General features: G+C 48.8%; 1 protein-coding gene across 19 annotated transcripts in view; it reads left to right on the forward strand.

The window, feature by feature from the left end:
• TRERF1 (transcriptional regulating factor 1) overlaps positions 1-17,406 on the forward strand; it is a 226,174-nt gene that overhangs the window by 91,036 nt on the left and 117,732 nt on the right. For 16 of the 19 annotated variants that reach the window (XM_051855691.2, XM_051855693.2, XM_051855696.2 and 13 more), the window contains one exon: positions 1,321-1,403. The exons of the other annotated variants lie outside the window; for them this stretch is intronic. The gene's annotated coding sequence lies outside the window, so the exon portion shown is untranslated. The remainder of the gene's footprint in view (positions 1-1,320; positions 1,404-17,406) is intronic. 19 annotated transcript variants of the gene reach the window in all.

Genomic DNA, 17,406 nt, shown 5'->3' on the forward strand with positions numbered 1-17,406 from the left:
TCCCAGGCCAAAGCAGGGAGCTGGATTGGAAGTGGAGCAGCCGGGACTCAAACCAGTACCCATATGGGATGCTGGCACTGCAGGCTGGGGCTTTAACCCACTGTGCCACAGCACCCACCCTTGTAGGAGTGTTTTGAGTGGAGCAATGATTTTGAATGGTTGTCTAGGCTGCTGTGGGTATTAGTGCTCTCAGGCTGCTGTAACCAAGTGCCATGGACTGGGTGGCTGAAACTGAAGACATAAGTGTACTGTGTTACAGTCCTGGAGGTGGGGGTCTGAGGTCAAGGCATTGGCAGGGCCGTGCTCCCTCTGTCTTCCATGCTCCTAGCTTCTGGGAGTTCGTGACTTGTGACTGTCTGACTCTGTGTGTCCAGATTCCCCCTTATCATAGGACACCAATCGTACTGGTAGAACAGGATGACCTCATGATGGGGCTGGCGCTGTGGAGCAGTGGATTAAGCTGCTGCCTGCAGCGCTGCCATCCATATGGGCACTGGTTCTAGACCCAGCTGCTCCACATCTGTTCCAGATCCCTGCTAATAATGCACCTGGGAAAGCAGCAGAGGATGGCCCAAGTCCTTGGACCCCTGCACCCTTGTGGGAGACCAGGAGGAAACTCCTGGCTCCTGGCTTTGGCCTGGCCCAGTTCTGGCCGTTATGGCTATCTGGGGAGTGAACCAGCAGATGGAAGACCTTTCTCTCTGTCTCTCCCTCTCTCTGTCTGTGACTTTGCCTCTCAAATAAATCAAATAAATCTTAAAAAAATAAAAAACACCAGGATGACCTCGCTGTAACCCATCACACGTGCAAGGACTCTATTTGCTAATGCGTCACTAGCTCCTGGGGTTCAGGACTTCAGCACAGGAGTGTGGAGGAGACACAAGCCCCCCCCACCCCCAGCAGGCAAAGCTGGGGCAGCAGAACCGGGGAGGAGGTTCTCGTCGTGACCCAGAGAGACCACTAGCTCGGACCAAGTGGGAGCAGTGGGGGTGGTGAGAAAAGGCGAGGTCGGGTGAAGGAGAAGCTTTGAGGGCGAAGGTGACGTCACTGCTGATGGATAAGAGGCGGGGTGTGAGGGAGAGAGGGAGCTGGGGTGACGTGGTTTAAGGCCCAGATAACTAGAAGCACGGAGCTGAGGTCCCCCTCTGGGACCCGCTCCTCCCCTCGTGGGCTCCTGCAAGCAGGCTCAGCTGGGTCCTGCCCCTGGGAGGGCTGCCAGGCTGTGGGGACCTCCAGGGGCTCCGTGCTCGGTCACTTCTCCAGCCTGTCCCCATGCTGATGGCAGATGTCCTGAGTGTGCTGTGTGTGTCCCTCCCGCAGGCCCTGGCTCCGGAGGCCACTGAAGGAGGAAGATGAGGAAGCAGGACGCCTCTGAAGGCTTAAGCTTCTCCGTCCTCAAACAGGTAGGCACGCGATGTCACGACGTCTTAGGACAGAGGGGCCGCAGGGCCGCCGCACCTGTGACCTGTGTGGTGTGGGAAATACGCCCAGGAGAGAGAGGGAAGACGCGCCGGGCCTGACGCACCCACCACTCTCTGGAAACCTGACCCGGGGAGGTGCTCGGTGCTTGTGGGTCCGCACAGCTGGTTTCCAGCGTCATCTGGAATGGGGCTTAGGGCATCCTGTGTCAGCCTTCTTGGCTTGGCAGAGTAGCTGTAGGAAGTTAAGGACCCAAAGCCTGTTTATGGCTGGAAACCCTGTAAGTGTGGAGAAGGTAATAAAGGTGGCAGGGATGCGTGTCTGGAGAATCGTAGTGTGGAAGACTGCTGTGAGAAACATCACTGTGACTGCCGGAGGCGGCTTCCTGGACCAGCGAGCCTTAGCTGGCCCTGCGGCTATCTGCTGCGGCTCTGCGATCGCTTCTAGCCTCAGTGTGTCCCTCTGGAAAATGGGCGTGCAGCTTCAATTCCTCTGGCAGGTCCCGCACAGAAGCTGTCAGAAGGCTCCAAAGGGTTGGGTGGAAGCCGAATCTTCCGTTTTTATTCCAGGTATAAACCTTGATCTGGCAAGAGACGGTCATCCCACACACTGGTGGGGAAGTCGGTGGTGCTGTCTGGTTTGATGCTGTCAGCGGTGCAGCTTTATTTTCTTGGCACGGGCTGCTATGGTTTCCATCCCTCCTCCGTGAGAGTCGCAGTGGGTTGCTTCCATTTCTTTTCTATTGTGCCTGATTCTGACTTAGTTTTTAAGCCATTGTGAACTTGGCGTCCTAGTAGGAAGCAGGTGGCTCACTCCCATGGGGTCATAGGAGAGACCAGGTCCTTAAGGGACGGCTGATGAGGGTGTGGGAAGGGCTAAGAGAAACCGCCGACAGTGGTGAGAGCTGTCAGCTGGCCGAGCTCCCAGAGGCAGAGGGGAGGGGCCGGTTGCCAGGCTGGGAAAGGCAGGGTGGACGATAAGAGAGGTGCACCGGAAGCAGCTGAGAGAGTCAACACCCTCCTTGGCCTCCCCTGGCTGTTCGCGCCCCTTGACACTGGCACCTCCCACTAGGCAGACACAGGCAGAGCCGGAGGGAAAGGGAGCTGAGCAGACCCCACGACGGGGGCAGCCCCGTGGCTCAGGGTGCAGGGTGGTCCTCCAGACACGAATGGGACCTGTTGGCAGGGGCAAGAGATGCAGGTCCCTTGGATTCTGATAGAACCGAGACAGGGTGTGGGTGAGTGGAAGTGCGTTATGTGGTCACAACCGTTGGCTGTGCATACTGGAAGGAGGGAGAAAAATCCTCATCCTTTGCATTGTGGGAAAGGCCCAGGGAAGTCACGTGACTTCCTTGAGGGCCACCACAAAGGCATGAAATGGGTCTTGAAAGCCCGTTACCTGTTCTCAGGAGAAACACCTCCAAACACGGTGGCTGGCCAGCGGTGGCAAGCGACATCTGAGCGTGAGCCAGGGTGGGGGAGACTGGGAACGCGGCCTGGGCTGTCCCAGCAGGGATGCCGTAGACGGGGAGGCTTCTCCGGAGCCGGCTCGTGGCAGGCTTCCGGGGCTGACGGTGGGAAGAATGAGACGAGGGTGAGAGGCCATGGGGAGCTCCGGGTTGTGCACTGCCCAGTCCTCGCTGTGTCTCTCACGGCTGCGTGGGCGGAGCTCTCTCACAGTCCTCTTTTGGAAGGCCATCAGTCCTATCCGTGAGGGCTGTGGGGGTTAGGATGTTAACACCTGAGCTGCAGGGGGCACAAGCACTCAGAGCACATGTCAGTTTGGGTTCTTTTAGGCTGTGAACACTCAGAACTGAACCCAGAAGGACCTCCCACATCACAGGGATATTCATAAGGCCATGCACCTGTGTCAGTCGTAGGGGTGGACTGCAGGGTGAGTGTGATCCAGCCGCTCAACTGTGTCTTGAACGTGCGGTGTTTTCCATCTCTCTGTTTGCTGTCCCTGTGGGACTTGGTCCTCAGGCCGGCTTCTGCGCCAGGCTGTGGGGAAGAAGGGAGGGAACAGAGAGGCCTGGACACGCTTGGCTGTGGAGGACACTGCCGGCAGCAGCTGACTTCCACCCCACCATCACCATAAACACTGCGAAAAGCCTTACGGATGAGGGCAAAGCGTCGGTGGTAACTCGGAGAGGAAACCCTCTCGCAACTACTGCAAATCTGAATTAACAATTTTTTAAACACAGCATGGTTTCAGACGCAAGGCTTCCCAACAGTTCTGTTGGAAGCAATTAGCACCTGTTTCTCAGTCTGTCGGAAAACAAGGCACCTTCCAGTGGGTTAAACATGCCTTCCACACTCCTCTTTCATTCTAATTTGCTTATTCAACCTTTTTATAGCCAGAGTAAACACGGAACTCAAATTCTGGGTTGGTGGAGATTAAATTACAGTAGCGTGCTTCCTCATTTATAACCTCACCTATAAACCGGGAGTAAGAATAGCATCTACATTATAGGTTTGCTGCAAGGATTAACCGAGGTAATCCACATAAAGTGCTTAGCCCAGTGGCTGTCTCAATAAATGTTGCCTTTATTAGTGTCATAGATCCCAGAACGTTGTCACCTTTATGTGCTCATGTGCGTGTTCCATCTAGGAAATTAACTCTCTTTACAACAGATGCGTTATCTGCCTCTGATGAGCTGTGTTCGCAATGAGGTAAATAAAGGTAAAATATTTAGTGTTTATGCTTCTTAACAGAAGTGTGTTTTATTAGAATTCATTTTGGGAAAAGCCTAAATACATTTTAAAAAATGATGAGGCAAGATACACTAGGGAGGTATCATTCCTGGAAAACAGGGATTTTCAAATTTTAAATCTCACGGCAACGTATTCATATATTCTTAGTTGAAAAGTCTTTTCTTTTTGTTTTTTTTTAAAGGTTTATTTTATTTATTTGAAAGACAGAGTTACAGAGAGAGGTAGAGACAGAGAGAGAGGCCTTCCATCTGCTGGTTCACTCCCAACATGGCCGCAACAGCTGGAGCTACACTGATCCGAAGCCAGGAGCCAGGAGCTTCTTCCAGGTCTTCCACGTGGGTGCAGGGGCCCAAGGACTCGGGTCATCTTCTACTGCTTTCCCAGGCCATAGCAGAGAACTGGATGGGAAGAGGAGCAGCCGGGACTAGAACCAGCATTCCTATGGGATGCTGCTGTCGCAAGCAGCAGCTTAACCTGCTGTGTCACGACACCGCCTGAAAAACTTTGTAGCAGTTGGTGTCTTCCGGCCTGCGTCAGTGTCAGCATCCCATATGAGTGCAGGTTCAAGTCCCACGTGGGAGACCTGGATGGACTTCCAGCCTCCTGGTTTTAGCCTGGCCCATCCTGACCATCATGGTCATTAGGGGATTAAATCAGAGAATGGAAAACTCTTTTTCTGCTCTGAAATTTGGCTTTTAATAAGTCTTTTAAAACATAGTTGGTGTCCTGTCATAACCTGCCCCAGCTGATGATCTTTCTTTCCTCTCAATTTGGAGGCCCCGGAGGGATGAGTGACCCCACTTGGCTTTGGTTTTGCCAACCAGCCATAGTCAGGCTTGCTTGTGTGTGTGCAGGCGTTAGGAGCAGCTGCATGGGCAAGATGCTCTGACAGTGAGAAGCTGGCACCAGACCCTTAACTTCAGTGGCATTTTATCCAAGAAACTCCTGTGAGCCATTTTGTAGGACTGGCCTCCCCGCATCCCAGGAGAGCCCGCTGGTCTTGATTCGGGGTTCCCAGGTTCACGATAGCGGAGCACGGGGTGGCACAGCATCTCTTTTGAAAGCTTCATTGTCTATTCTGAGGCCAGGAGGGGGGCTTTGGGGGGGGGGCAGCAGAGGAACCGTCCGGAGTGACCAGGCCTTTCTCGTTCCCTGTCCCTGAGGGCTGGCTAGATGGCACTGACATTTTCTACAGGTGTATGGTATCCAGGTGAGAGCTGATTGGCCTTCAATTGATGGATTGGCCCAGAGGGTGCTACCACAAATGCATTGCAAATGTGCATGGCCTAGACCAAGAAAATGCTCTCCCAAAATGATTTGGGGGATCAACCTAGGACTCCCAGGTTTGTGTTTTTAACTTGCTGTTTTATCTGAGAGACAGACACACAGCAAGAAAGACAGACATTCCCCACATGCTCACCTGCTGGGAACTCCATCCGGGTCTCCCATGTAGGGGCACAGGGACCCAGCTGCTTGATCCTGCTGCCTCCCAGGGTGTGCACTGGCAGAAAGCCGGAGTCGGGAGCACAGCTGGCGCTCAACCCCGGGCACTGTGAAGTGGGATGCAGGCGTCCCACGTGGCATCTTAGCTGCTGTGCCAGACACCTGCTCCGTGAGTTGTTTTCATTTTTTTAAAAAATCAGACATCAGTCACCACAATTTTACAAGAAGACTATCTTGATGCAAAAGTAGTAGGCAGGAGGTGAATTAAGAACCAAACTACATGGAATCTCTACATGGAAACCCATTCAGCTTTCGGAATAATCCTCTGCGCCGTTCTGTCTTTTCTGGCGTCACCAGTGCAAACTCCATCAAGGATGGGCACTGCCCCGCATCTGCCCATCGGAGGTGTTGGGGACCCCCCTGGAGATGGGGCATCCCCCACGGAAGATGCCGCTGTGGGGAAAACCATGAGGCTCTCTGAAGCCTCATCAGAGTCGCATCTTACCCGGATGAAAGGGGGAAATTTACTTGAACGTGAGTCTTGAAAAATCCAGTTCCTGTTCTAAAGAAGGAACCATTTAGTCTCCAGGCATTCACTTAGAATTGCTCGTTTCATATTCGACCCGCAGGAAGAAAATCTTGACTACCTAAATAGTTCATGTTAAACGGCAGGTTGACAGTTTTGCCTTTTCTACAATGTAACCCTCAAAGTCAACCTCTGCAACGTGATTTGGCCTCGAGCTGTATGGTGTGCCTGCATGGGATAGGAGAGTGTGCATGCACACATGTACTCTCTGTCATGTGTGCAGGAATCTTGGGTGTGAAGAGCCCCCAGGAGGGAAGGGACGCTCTTGGGAAAAGTGATGCACTTGCCAGCCGGCTGCTGGTGGTGGGACTTGTAGCAAAAGTCACATCTTGGCACTTCCGATATAGCATGACTTTCTGAGGCTTCTTGGAGTTATTCAAAATCGCCAGAAGTCCGCCCAACCACCTCTGACATCCAGCGCGCGATAGGACGTGACTCATTCTGCTTCAGTTCACATGCCTACTTGCGCCGCACTCATGTTTTGCCTTCCAGCCAGGGATTAAGCTTTTGTGTTTGGCCAGAACTGGTGTGAAAGCAACTTCCGTGTCCTTGTTAAAGGGGAGAGACAGGCTGCTTGCACACGTGCGTGAAATCCTGGATGGGATCGTGGACGCCTGGCACCAGAGAGCTTCAAGGTGCTTACTGACAGTCCTTATGTGAGCCCTTTGGCCAAAGGTGGTCCTAACCCCGATGTTTCATGGATCTCTAACATTTCATGGATCCTTTGGGAACCAGGCCATGAACTTGGTTGTATCTTTCTCAATTAAAAAGCAGCCCGTGGGACTGGTGCTGTGGCATAACTGGTAAAGCCACTGCCTGCTGTGCCGGCATCCCATATGGGCGCCAGTTTGATTCCCAGCTGTTCCACCGCCAATCCAACTCCCTGCTAATGCACCTGGGAAAAGCGGTGGAAGATGACCCAAGTCCTTGGGCCCCTGCTATTCATGTGGGAGACCCGGATGAAGCTCCTGGCTCCTGGCTCCTGGCTTTGGCCTGGCCCAGTGTTGATCATTGTGGCCATCTGGGGAGTGACCCAGCAGATGGAAGATCTCTCTCTCTCTCTCTCTCTCTTTCAAATAAATAAACAAATGTTAAAAAAAAAAAAAAAAAAAAGCCGCCCATTCTGTGGCACACTCCTGCCTTTGGCTATTGGCGGGTTACTGCCCGTGCTAGGGCCCAAGGTCACTGGTGGAGTCTTGCTTCTGTCCTGGTCGGTGCTCATGGCACAGTCCTTGCGCGTGGCAGCAGACCCTTGGGCTTCATGTGTTCAGTCTCCTTCCTGCTGGTTTCAGGTGTGTCTCATTCTCCGGCAGGCAGTGGGGTCTAGAGCGCCGAAGCTCGGTGTTCTTCTCAACAAGATAGCACCACTCTCTCGTCTTAGCTTGGGCTGCTCTAGCTGAACAGCATGGGCACAGTAGGAATCTGTGTCTTGCGGATCTGGAGGCTGGGAGGTCCCCGATCAAGGTGTCTGGCAAGGTGGGTTTCATTGTGAGGCCTCTCTTCTTGGTGTACGGGTTGCCACCATCTGACTGTGATCTCACCTGAGAGGTGGCACACTCTGGTGTCTCTTCCTCTTCCCATGACCTCGTCTAAACCTAATTACCTCCCCACGGCTCCAGGTCCTCAGACCATCCCCTTGAGGTTTGCGCAGGAGCCAAACCTTCAGGCCGTAGCACCTCCAAGTCTTTGTTTATGGTCCGCTTGCCGTGCGTGCAGGCTCACTGGTGCAGGGCGCCCGCAGCAGAGAACCCTGGGCGGTTACCAGCTTGCACTGCTTCGGAAGTGGTGGAACATTCTGTGGCAGGAGGTGGCGCAGTAGCGTGGAAAGCTGGAAGGCCTTCGCCACCAAACCAGATGGGCAGGACGGGGAATCTCCTCTCTCCAGATCTGAGACTTCCTGGTTGCATGTGTTAGAGCTGATGTTGTGGTTGCCAGCCATGGTCAACCTCAAGGACATCTGGACGGTGCGACATTCAGCTGCCTTCCAGAGTCTCCTTTCTGTGCCTTTAAAAAAAAGGCCCTTGGAGCCAAAGCCTGGGAAATTTTTTTTTTTTTTTTTTTTTTTTGTCCTGTAAGACTTTATCATCTTGGGCATTTACTCCCTTTTCATGGGGGGAGGACAGGCAGTAAATTATAATAAATCTGTTTTGTTAGCGATCAGTATCTTCCATGGCATTTTAAATGTATGCAGTCATGGTCATCTGCTCATGAACACACACACACACACATACACATACACACACATACACGTATACACATATACACACACACATACACACACGTAAATAAACACACTGGTGCCAGGTGGACTATTTTAAAATACAAAAAGGCTTTGAAAATCCTTTTAAACTTCCAAGGAACAGATAATTCCTATGTTATATAAACTATTCCAGGATTTAGAAAAAAAAAAAAAAAAAAGATGGAAAAGGTCCAGGTCCTTCTTTCAAGCAAACATGACCGTGATATCAAAGCTGGCAGGTCCCCAAGGGAGGCTGTATACCAAGCTCCCTTAGGAATGCAACATTTTAGAGAAAACTCTTGCAAATAGATTTCAGCAATATGTAGACACGCGCATGTCCCGCCATGGCAAAAGAGATTACACTCCTGGGGTGCAGGAACGCCTGCATGTACCTGTATTTTCAGATGACTCACGTACACTGTTAGAGTATGGAGTAATCTAATTCCAAAAGTGCATTCAATTAACTCAACCTCTGATTCTTTTTACAATATTGAATTTGTAAATTAAATGCAAAGAGGCCATTCCTTAATAATAGAAGGAAGATCAAGTTCATGCAGCCCACCAGCATTGTATCTGGTGGTGAAGGTCTCAGTCGTTGGCTACCACGTGGTCCAGAGAAGACGGGCTCTAGGAGATGGTGTTTCTTTTCAGCTTTAGCTGATGCAAAAGTCATACAGTGGTTATTGGAGAATAAATAGTGTGAAGAAGAGGATAGTGTTGCCATTCATCACAGATTGTTCAGTTGTGGACCAAAAAGAGTCTCTCCAGAAACCCTGCTTCTAGATGATGAGATTAAAACGAAGGCTTGGGGCCAGCACTGTGGCATAGCAAGTAAAGTCATGCCACCTGCAGTGCTGGCATCCCATATGGGCGCTGGTTCAAGTCCTGGCTGCTCCATTTCTGATCCAGCTCTCTGCTATGGACTGGGAAAGCAGTGGAAGATGGCCCAAGTTCTTGGGCCTCTGCACCCACGTGGGAGACCCAGAAGAAGCTGCTGACTCTTGGCTTCGGATTGGTGTGCCTCCGGCCGTTGTGGTCTTCTGGGGAGTGAACCAACAGGTGGAAGATCTCTCTTTCTCTCTGCCTCTGCCTCTGCCTCTGCCTCTCTGTAGATCTTTAAAATAAATAAATATTTTAAAAAATAAAATAAAACGAAGGCTTCAGAGTCTTTTGAAATTCATTCTCAAATCTAAGGCAGTTCCTCTGAACATCCCATCAGGATGCCTTAAATTTTACAAGGTGGCTGTAAGTCTGTTTGGAAAAATAGGTAGAGGAACACATCAAGAAGAATTCTGAAAATGGTTTTGGGGGCAGGGAGCTAGGTTTATTGGACATTAAAATATATAGCATGACCAGATATTAAAATGTAATCTGAAGCCTATGTAATTAAAACTCGGTGGTGCTGACATAAGAAGCGGGAGTAGATAAGTGAACCAGGAGAGTTCAGAAATAGACTCTGGCATAAATAATTTAATAAATCATAAAGAAGTCATTGCAAATCAATGGGGATGGGGAAATTATTCAATAAATAATTCTGATGTCTCGTTAGCAATTTGAAGAAAATCATTTTGACCTCACCAAAATGAATTACAGACGGTTTAAGCAATTAAAGTGCAAACCGTAGAGTCATAGGAAATCTATAGACTGGGTAGTTCTTAGAAACAAGAGACAGACACACATTCAAAAAGGAGAAGACCAGTCACTCAGACTATAGGAAAGTGAAAGATTTCTTCGTGTTGAAAAGAAAAACCAGCAGGGAAACAAAGACTGGGAAAAGATTGGCAGTGCAATGACAGGATTAATATCTTTGAAATGTGAAATGCTCAAATGTAAAAGAAAAATGCAGAAACCTTGACGGAACACTTGCCCGGATAACTAAGTAACAGCACTAAACACTTCCTTGCATGAGGAAGATGTTCAGATTCAATCCTAATGTGAGTTGTGCTCATTAAAACAGCGGTACAGTGCTATTTTCACATATTAGCCCAAAATACATTCTTAATGATAGTTCCCAACTCTAGTGGTATTATCGTGTATTGAAAAGCCATGTTATTCATTCCTGCTGTTGGTTCCAGTAATACCACCTCTGTGGACCATCTTCACCCATCACCCAGAAAGGAAATAGTACATAATATTTAATAAAGCTGTTTAGGCAAAGTGCTCACTGCTGCATTACTTACAGGGCAAATAGACATTCTTGGGTGTGCACATGCACTTGCACACAGAATTAGTGTCCAATGGTTACATAACTATAAAGTACTAGCTCTTCCCTCAGCACAGTACTCTACTGTAATTAATAAGTATTTGAAGTAACATAGCAATGTGACAAGATATTTGCAGTATAGTTTTATGGGTTGCAATCACAACATAATTCCACATGTGGTATAGTCTCACTGTGGCACACAGCTCTGGAGCTGTGCTCTTAAAATGAACAGTAGCTGCACACCACCAGCAACAGAAAAGCAGCTCAGGGACGTAATGGTAACAGAACAGCGAGTTGTAGAATACGTACAGTATGGTTCCAGCTACGTAAAGTTCAGATGCATTAAAAAACAGAAACCAGTGGCCGGCGCCGCGGCTCACTAGGCTAATCCTCCGCCTTGCAGCGCCGGCATACCAGGTTCTAGTCCCGGTCAGGGCGCCGGATTCTGTCCCGGTTGCCCCTCTTCCAGGCCAGCTCTCTGCTGTGGCCAGGGAGTGCAGTGGAGGATGGCCCAGGTGCTTGGGCCCTGCACCCCATGGGAGACCAGGAGAAGCACCTGGCTGCTGCCATCGGATCAGTGCGGTGCGCCGGCTGCAGCGCACCAGCCGCGGCGGCCATTGGAGGGTGAACCAACGGCAGAGGAAGACCTTTCTCTCTGTCTCTCTCTCACTGTCCACTCTGCCTGTCAAAAAAAAAGGAAAACAGAAACCACTGATGCCGCAATGTGTAGGCATCCGAGTGCATGGGTGAAGCCTGTCGGAAGGCTGAGGCAGCAGAGACCCAAAGTCCGGAGGCGATGGGAGGGGAGGATGCAGGAGGGGCCTCCCGAGGCACGGCAGGGGATCCTTGGGAGATGGGGAACATTATCTGCTTTAGGCCAGGCCCCCACACACATGGAAATGTTATTGCCATTTTTATGGCCTTCATGTATGCTCTACATACAGGTTTGTATGTATTTCATGTTAGCTACAAGCGTATTAAGGCCATTCCCTGATTTACGATTGTGTACAAAATGTGCATCTCTGCTGAAGGAGGTAGCAGTGACTGTGAGAGGCTGAGGTTGGCCACATTCGGATTTGTTCTTTCATTTCTCTCAATTCCGAGTTGTCAACTATTACTTAAATTACTTTTTTTTTTTTTCAAAGAAGGACAAAAGAAAAGAAAGGAAAATTGAAGACAGTTGCAGTCCTGAGATGACATAAGGACTCACGCCTCAGGTGGAAGGAGAACCTTTGCTCAGGGAGTGGCGGGTTTCACCTCTGAGGCAGAAGGGGAGAGGAACTGAGAATGGAGGAGGAAGGGCGGGCAGCGGCATAGTCGCTGGAGCCGCCATGTGCCCGGGACACTCATCTCCCTTTTGGAGCGCTGGTTCAAGTCCTGGCCACTCTGCTTCTGATCCAGCTCCCTGCTAATGCACCTGGGACACACCAGATGGCTCAAGTCCTTGAGTTCCTGTCATCCATGTAGGAGACCCAAATGGAATTTCTGACTTCTGGCTTCGGCCTGGCCCAGCCCTGGCTGTTGCAGCCATTTGGGGAGTGAACCTGCAGATGGAAGACATCTCTTTGTCACTTTGTTTTCCAAATAAACGAATAAATCTTTAAAAAAAAAAAAAAAAACAATAAATTAAATGTAAAAGGAGGGGCAGGCATTTGGCACAGCCAGTTAAGATACCAGTTGGCTGGCTCCCACATGCCATATCAGAGTGCCTGGACTTGAGTCCTGACTCAGCTTCCAACTCCAGCTTCCTGTTAGTGTGCATCCAGGGAGGTAGCCAGAGATGGCTCACGTATGGAGCTCCTCCCACTCATGTGGGAGACTGGGTTGCTTTCCTGGCCCTTTGCTCTATCCTGGCCCAGACATGGGCCTGGAAATGCTGTTCCAGGCATTTAGGAGAGTGAACCCGCACATGGAAGCTAGGCTGTTCTCTCTCTCTCTTTCTCTCTTTCTCTCTCTCTGTCTTTTCCAATCTTTCTCCCTTCCTCCTTCTCTCCCTTAAAGAAACTTTGAAAAATAATAAATGAATTAAATGTAAAAGGAGCTGTTTCTAAAAATAAATCGGTTCACAGATAGCATCGAGTTTCTTTCATGTGTGAGCAGGTGTTAATCCAGGCTGTATTCGGAAAGAAACTTCTTGGGCACCTTGTTTTAATGACTTGCTGATGAAGTGGATGAATTAGAAAGGCTGGCATTTCTGTGTCTTCCTTTTGTTTTAAACCTTCTTGTTTTGTGTAGTTATAAAAATAATATGATTGATTTGATGTATTCTTCCACAAAATAATGAACTTATGACTTCTTAAACACTAGAACTAAGTTTCCATTGAAAGGAAGTACAGGGGCTAGTGGATCATGGTAAAAATCACCACAGGGCTGCATTCAGGAAATTCTGCAAAACACATGAACTGTTTGTTCTTCAATAAGAAAATAGCATGAAAAATGGGGGGGGGGGGCATTATGTAATTTTAAAAGACTTGTGATGTATCAACCAGATGCAAATGCAAGTCTTTCTTTGCTCCAGACTTACAGTAGTCGTAAAAAGGCACTTAGGAGGTAATTGGGGAAATTGGGACACTGGCTGGATATTTGGTATTTAGAAATAATTGTTAATTTTTAGGTGTGACGTTAGTACACTTTTTTTTTTTTTTTTTTGAGACATGGAATGACATACATAGAGAGCACTCACACTTGCTGCTTCACTCCCCAAATGCCTTCACTGGCTGAAACTGAGTTAGGCTGACGCTGAGAGCCAGGAACTTAATTCAAGTCTCCCACATGGTGGCAGGAACCCAACTCTCTGTGCCATCACCACTGCCTGAATTAGCAGGAATCGGAGCCAGGAGCCAAAGCCAGAGCCAGAGCCAGAGCCAGAGCCAGGTGTTGCACCCAGGGTCTCTGATACAGGACACAGGTGTCTTCACTTGCTGTCTTAAGTGCCAGGTGCAATCATTGCTCTTCATGAACTTTTTTTTAAAAGATTTATTTATTTGAAAGAGTTACAGAGAGAGAGGTCTTCCATCCACTGGTTCACTCCCCAGATGGCTGCAACAGCCAGAGCTGTGCCAATCCGAAGCCAGGAGCCAGGAGCTTCTTCTGGGTTCCCCACATGGGTGCAGGGGCCCAAGGACTTGGGCCATCTTCTACTGCTTTCCCAGGCCACAGCAGAGAACTGGATGAAAAGAGGAGCAGCTGGGACTAGAACAGGCACCCATATGGGATACTAACGCTTCAGGCCAGGGCTTTAACCTGCTGCGCCACAGCGCCAGCCCCTCTTCATGAACTTTTGAAGACCCCTTGTGTGTGTTTATGCATGAATGAAATGGGCATGACATGCTAAAATATTCCAGGAGTAAGAGACATAAAGAAGAAGCAAGCAGGGTGTGATCCTTGAAGCTGGGTGATGGGTACACATATTCTAGCTACTTTTGTGTGTGTGTGTGAAAAAAGTGAAAGTAATGCATGTGCACAGCTGAAAATTATAAAATATAGAAAGTACAAAGGAGGAAATGAAATTCATTCATAATCCTACCCATAGAGATAACTGCTGTCAACAGTTTCATAAAAATACTTTAATATCCTGTCCTGATCCAGCCCTTGTTCTTATAGATCCATACATTTTTTAAAGATTTATTTATTCATTTGAAAATCAGAGTTACAGAGAGGCAGAGGCAAAGATAAGGGGGGAGGGGAGAGAGGTTTTCCATCTGCTGGTTCACTCTCCAAATGGCCACAACAGCCAGAGCTGGGCAGATCCAAAGCCAGGAGCCAGGAGCTTCCTCCTGGTCTCCTGCTTGGGTGCAGGGGAGTCATCTTCCACTGCACCCGTCCACAGGTGCACTCAGACACATTAGCAGGGAGCTGGATCAGAAGTGGAGCAGCTGGGACTCAAACCGGTACCAACATGGGATGCTACATGGGATGCTGGCACTGCAGGTGGCAGCTTTACCCACTACACCACAGTGCCAGCCTGAATCCATACATTTTTAAGCAGTAAAAAAAATTGTGTTTCATAGATTGCTTTGTATCCTGCTTTTTTATTATGGACACTTTTGTACTTTAATGTGTTTAGATCTTCAGCATAATTTTAATGGCTGTATATTATTTTGGTAGGTGAACACACACCCAATAATGCATCTACCCAGTCCTTTACGGATGGGTATCTAAGTTATTGCCTTTTTTCCCCCTATCCAGACAACTCTGCTGCATTCTTGTGTGGTTATTTCTTTTGACAAATATTTAGAAGGTCAAAAGGACTTTAAGGCATTTTCCCTGCCATATCAAATTGTTCATGGGAAATGCAATACAGTTTTCAGCTCCTTTCTGCAGTGGGTACTGTTGCCCATCTCATCATTATCTTGGTAACCTTGAGTCCTATGTTTACAACATTTCAAGTGTTTGTTTACCAATCTGATAGAGGGATGAAGAGTATCTTACTTTAATTTGCATTTGTTTGCTTGTAAGTATGTTTGAAAATCTTTTCATGCATACATAAGTCATTTGTATTTGCTTTGTGACGAGGTGCTTATGTTCCACCCCAAAATTATATATTTATCCCTCATTTAATTGATTCATAAGGGCTCTTTCCTTTTTTTTTTTTTTTTTTTTTATTTGACAGGCAGAAAGACAAGAGTTGGACATAGGGAGAGTGAGCTCCAATTTTCTGGTTCATTTCCCAAATGCCCACAGTAGCCAGGGCTCCACCAGGAGCTGGGAACTCAACCCGGGTCTCTTACATGGGTAGCAGGGGTTCAAATCCTGCTGCCTCCCAGCATTAGCAGGAAGCTGGACTCAGGAGCTGAACCGGAAGGACTTGAACCTAGGCACTGCACTATGGGATGCAGTATCCCACGTGGCGTCTCAACTGCTTTGCCAAACATCTGCCCCTATATTTATGATACATATGACATATATTGCATCTTTATAAAATGAGTTATCCTATAAAGAGTTCTGAATCTCAGCATCATTCTGTGGACGTTTTCCTTATCTGAATCTTTTCCAAAAACACGAGTTTTAATGACTACGTATTATGCTTTGTGTTGATAGAATTTATTGAACATTTTCCTATTTCAGTGTAGCTAGGTTTTTCTAGCTTTTTATCATTATGAATAATGCTACTGTAAATGTCCTTGTGCATAATCTGCCGGTGCTCATCTGCTTGTTTCCTCGGGGAAACTCCAGGGAGTGCACCTGCCCAGCATTAAGGCCACTGAGAGTCAGCACCGCGTGGGCCGTCAGAAGTGTGCTCTGATTGGCACGCTCATCAGTGGTGTCTGAGGACTCCTGTTTCAGAGCACCCTGGACTAGCCTAGACATTAGAGTTGTTTTGTCTTTTTATGGATATCGTCTTTGAAAATGGTGTCCTGTTATGTTAATTTGTAAGCTTTGGCTATTAATGGGTTTGAACATTTTTTAATGAGATCATCAGTAAAGTGTGTGTGTGAGAGAGAGAGAATGGGGTGGGGAGAGAATTGGCTCTGTGAGTCCTTTCTTATTTCTATTCTGCAATGTTCCATTTTTTCCTATCACATATGAGGAATTTTGTGCAGTGTATGAACTTGTTGTGTTGCAAATATTTATCTGGTGCCTCCTTTCCTTGATTTTGTTTTATAACCTAATTTCCTTACATTAAATTCTGCAGTTGGAATCCTATTGTGTGACGACATAACCCCTGAATCTACCCAGTGAGTAGGACCCCTGAGATGAATGAATTTTTTAAAGATTTATTTGTTACTTTGAAAGAGATAGAGAGGGAGGGAGGGAGAAGGCAGGCAGTAGGATAGAGAAAGAGAGAGAGGGCAATCTTCCATCCACTGGCTCACCCCCTGAATGGCTGCAACAGCCAGGGCTGGGGCAGGATGAAGCCAGGACCCAGGAGCTGCACCCTAGACTCCCATGTGGGTGGCGGGGATCCAATCACTGGAGCCATCTACTGCTGCCTCCGAGGGTCTGCGTGAAGGCGGGAATCAGGTTCTCCCATGTGGGAAGCAGGTATCTTGGCTGTTAGGCTAAACACCAGCTCCTATGAACGGCATTTTAAAAAGCGAAGCAGACTCCTCTTTCTGACCCATCGAATGGTTTGAATATTCTCACTGTGAATTTTCATGGTCTTGGGATCCAAGGGGTTTAAAGTACCCATCAAGAAAATGGACTGGCCGGCGCCGCGGCTCAGTAGGCTAATCCTCCGCCTAGCGGCGCCGGCACACCGGGTTCTAGTCCCGGTCGGGGCGCCGGATTCTGTCCCGGTTGCCCCTCTTCCAGGCCAGCTCTCTGCTGTGGCCAGGGAGTGCAGTGGAGGATGGCCCAGGTGCTTGGGCCCTGCACCCCATGGGAGACCAGGAAAAGCACCTGGCTCCTGGCTCCTGCCATCGGATCAGCGCGGTGCGCCGGCCGCAGCGCGCCGGCCGCGGCGGCGATTGGAGGGTGAACCAACGGCAAAAGGAAGACCTTTCTCTCTGTCTCTCTCTCTCACTGTCCACTCTGCCTGTCAAAAAAAAAAAAAAAAAAAAAAGAAAAAAAAAAAAAAAGAAAATGGACTTGGGGTGGGCATTGTGGCTCAGTGTAAGCACCACGTGGGATTCCCATATCCCATATTGGGGTGCCTGGTCTCACTTCTGCTTCCCATTCAGCTTCCTGCTAATGTGCACCCTGGGAGGCAGCAGGTGATGGCTCAAGTAACTGTGTCCCTGCACCCACGTGGGAGACCCAGATGGAATTCCTGGCTCCTGGCTCCTGCCTGGCCCAGCCCCGGCTGTTGTGGACATTTGAGGAGAGTGAACCAGCAGGTAGAAGACATCTCTCATTCTCG

Source organism: Oryctolagus cuniculus, chromosome 5 (genome assembly GCF_964237555.1).
Source record: "Oryctolagus cuniculus chromosome 5, mOryCun1.1, whole genome shotgun sequence".
NCBI classification, from domain to species: domain Eukaryota; kingdom Metazoa; phylum Chordata; class Mammalia; order Lagomorpha; family Leporidae; genus Oryctolagus; species Oryctolagus cuniculus.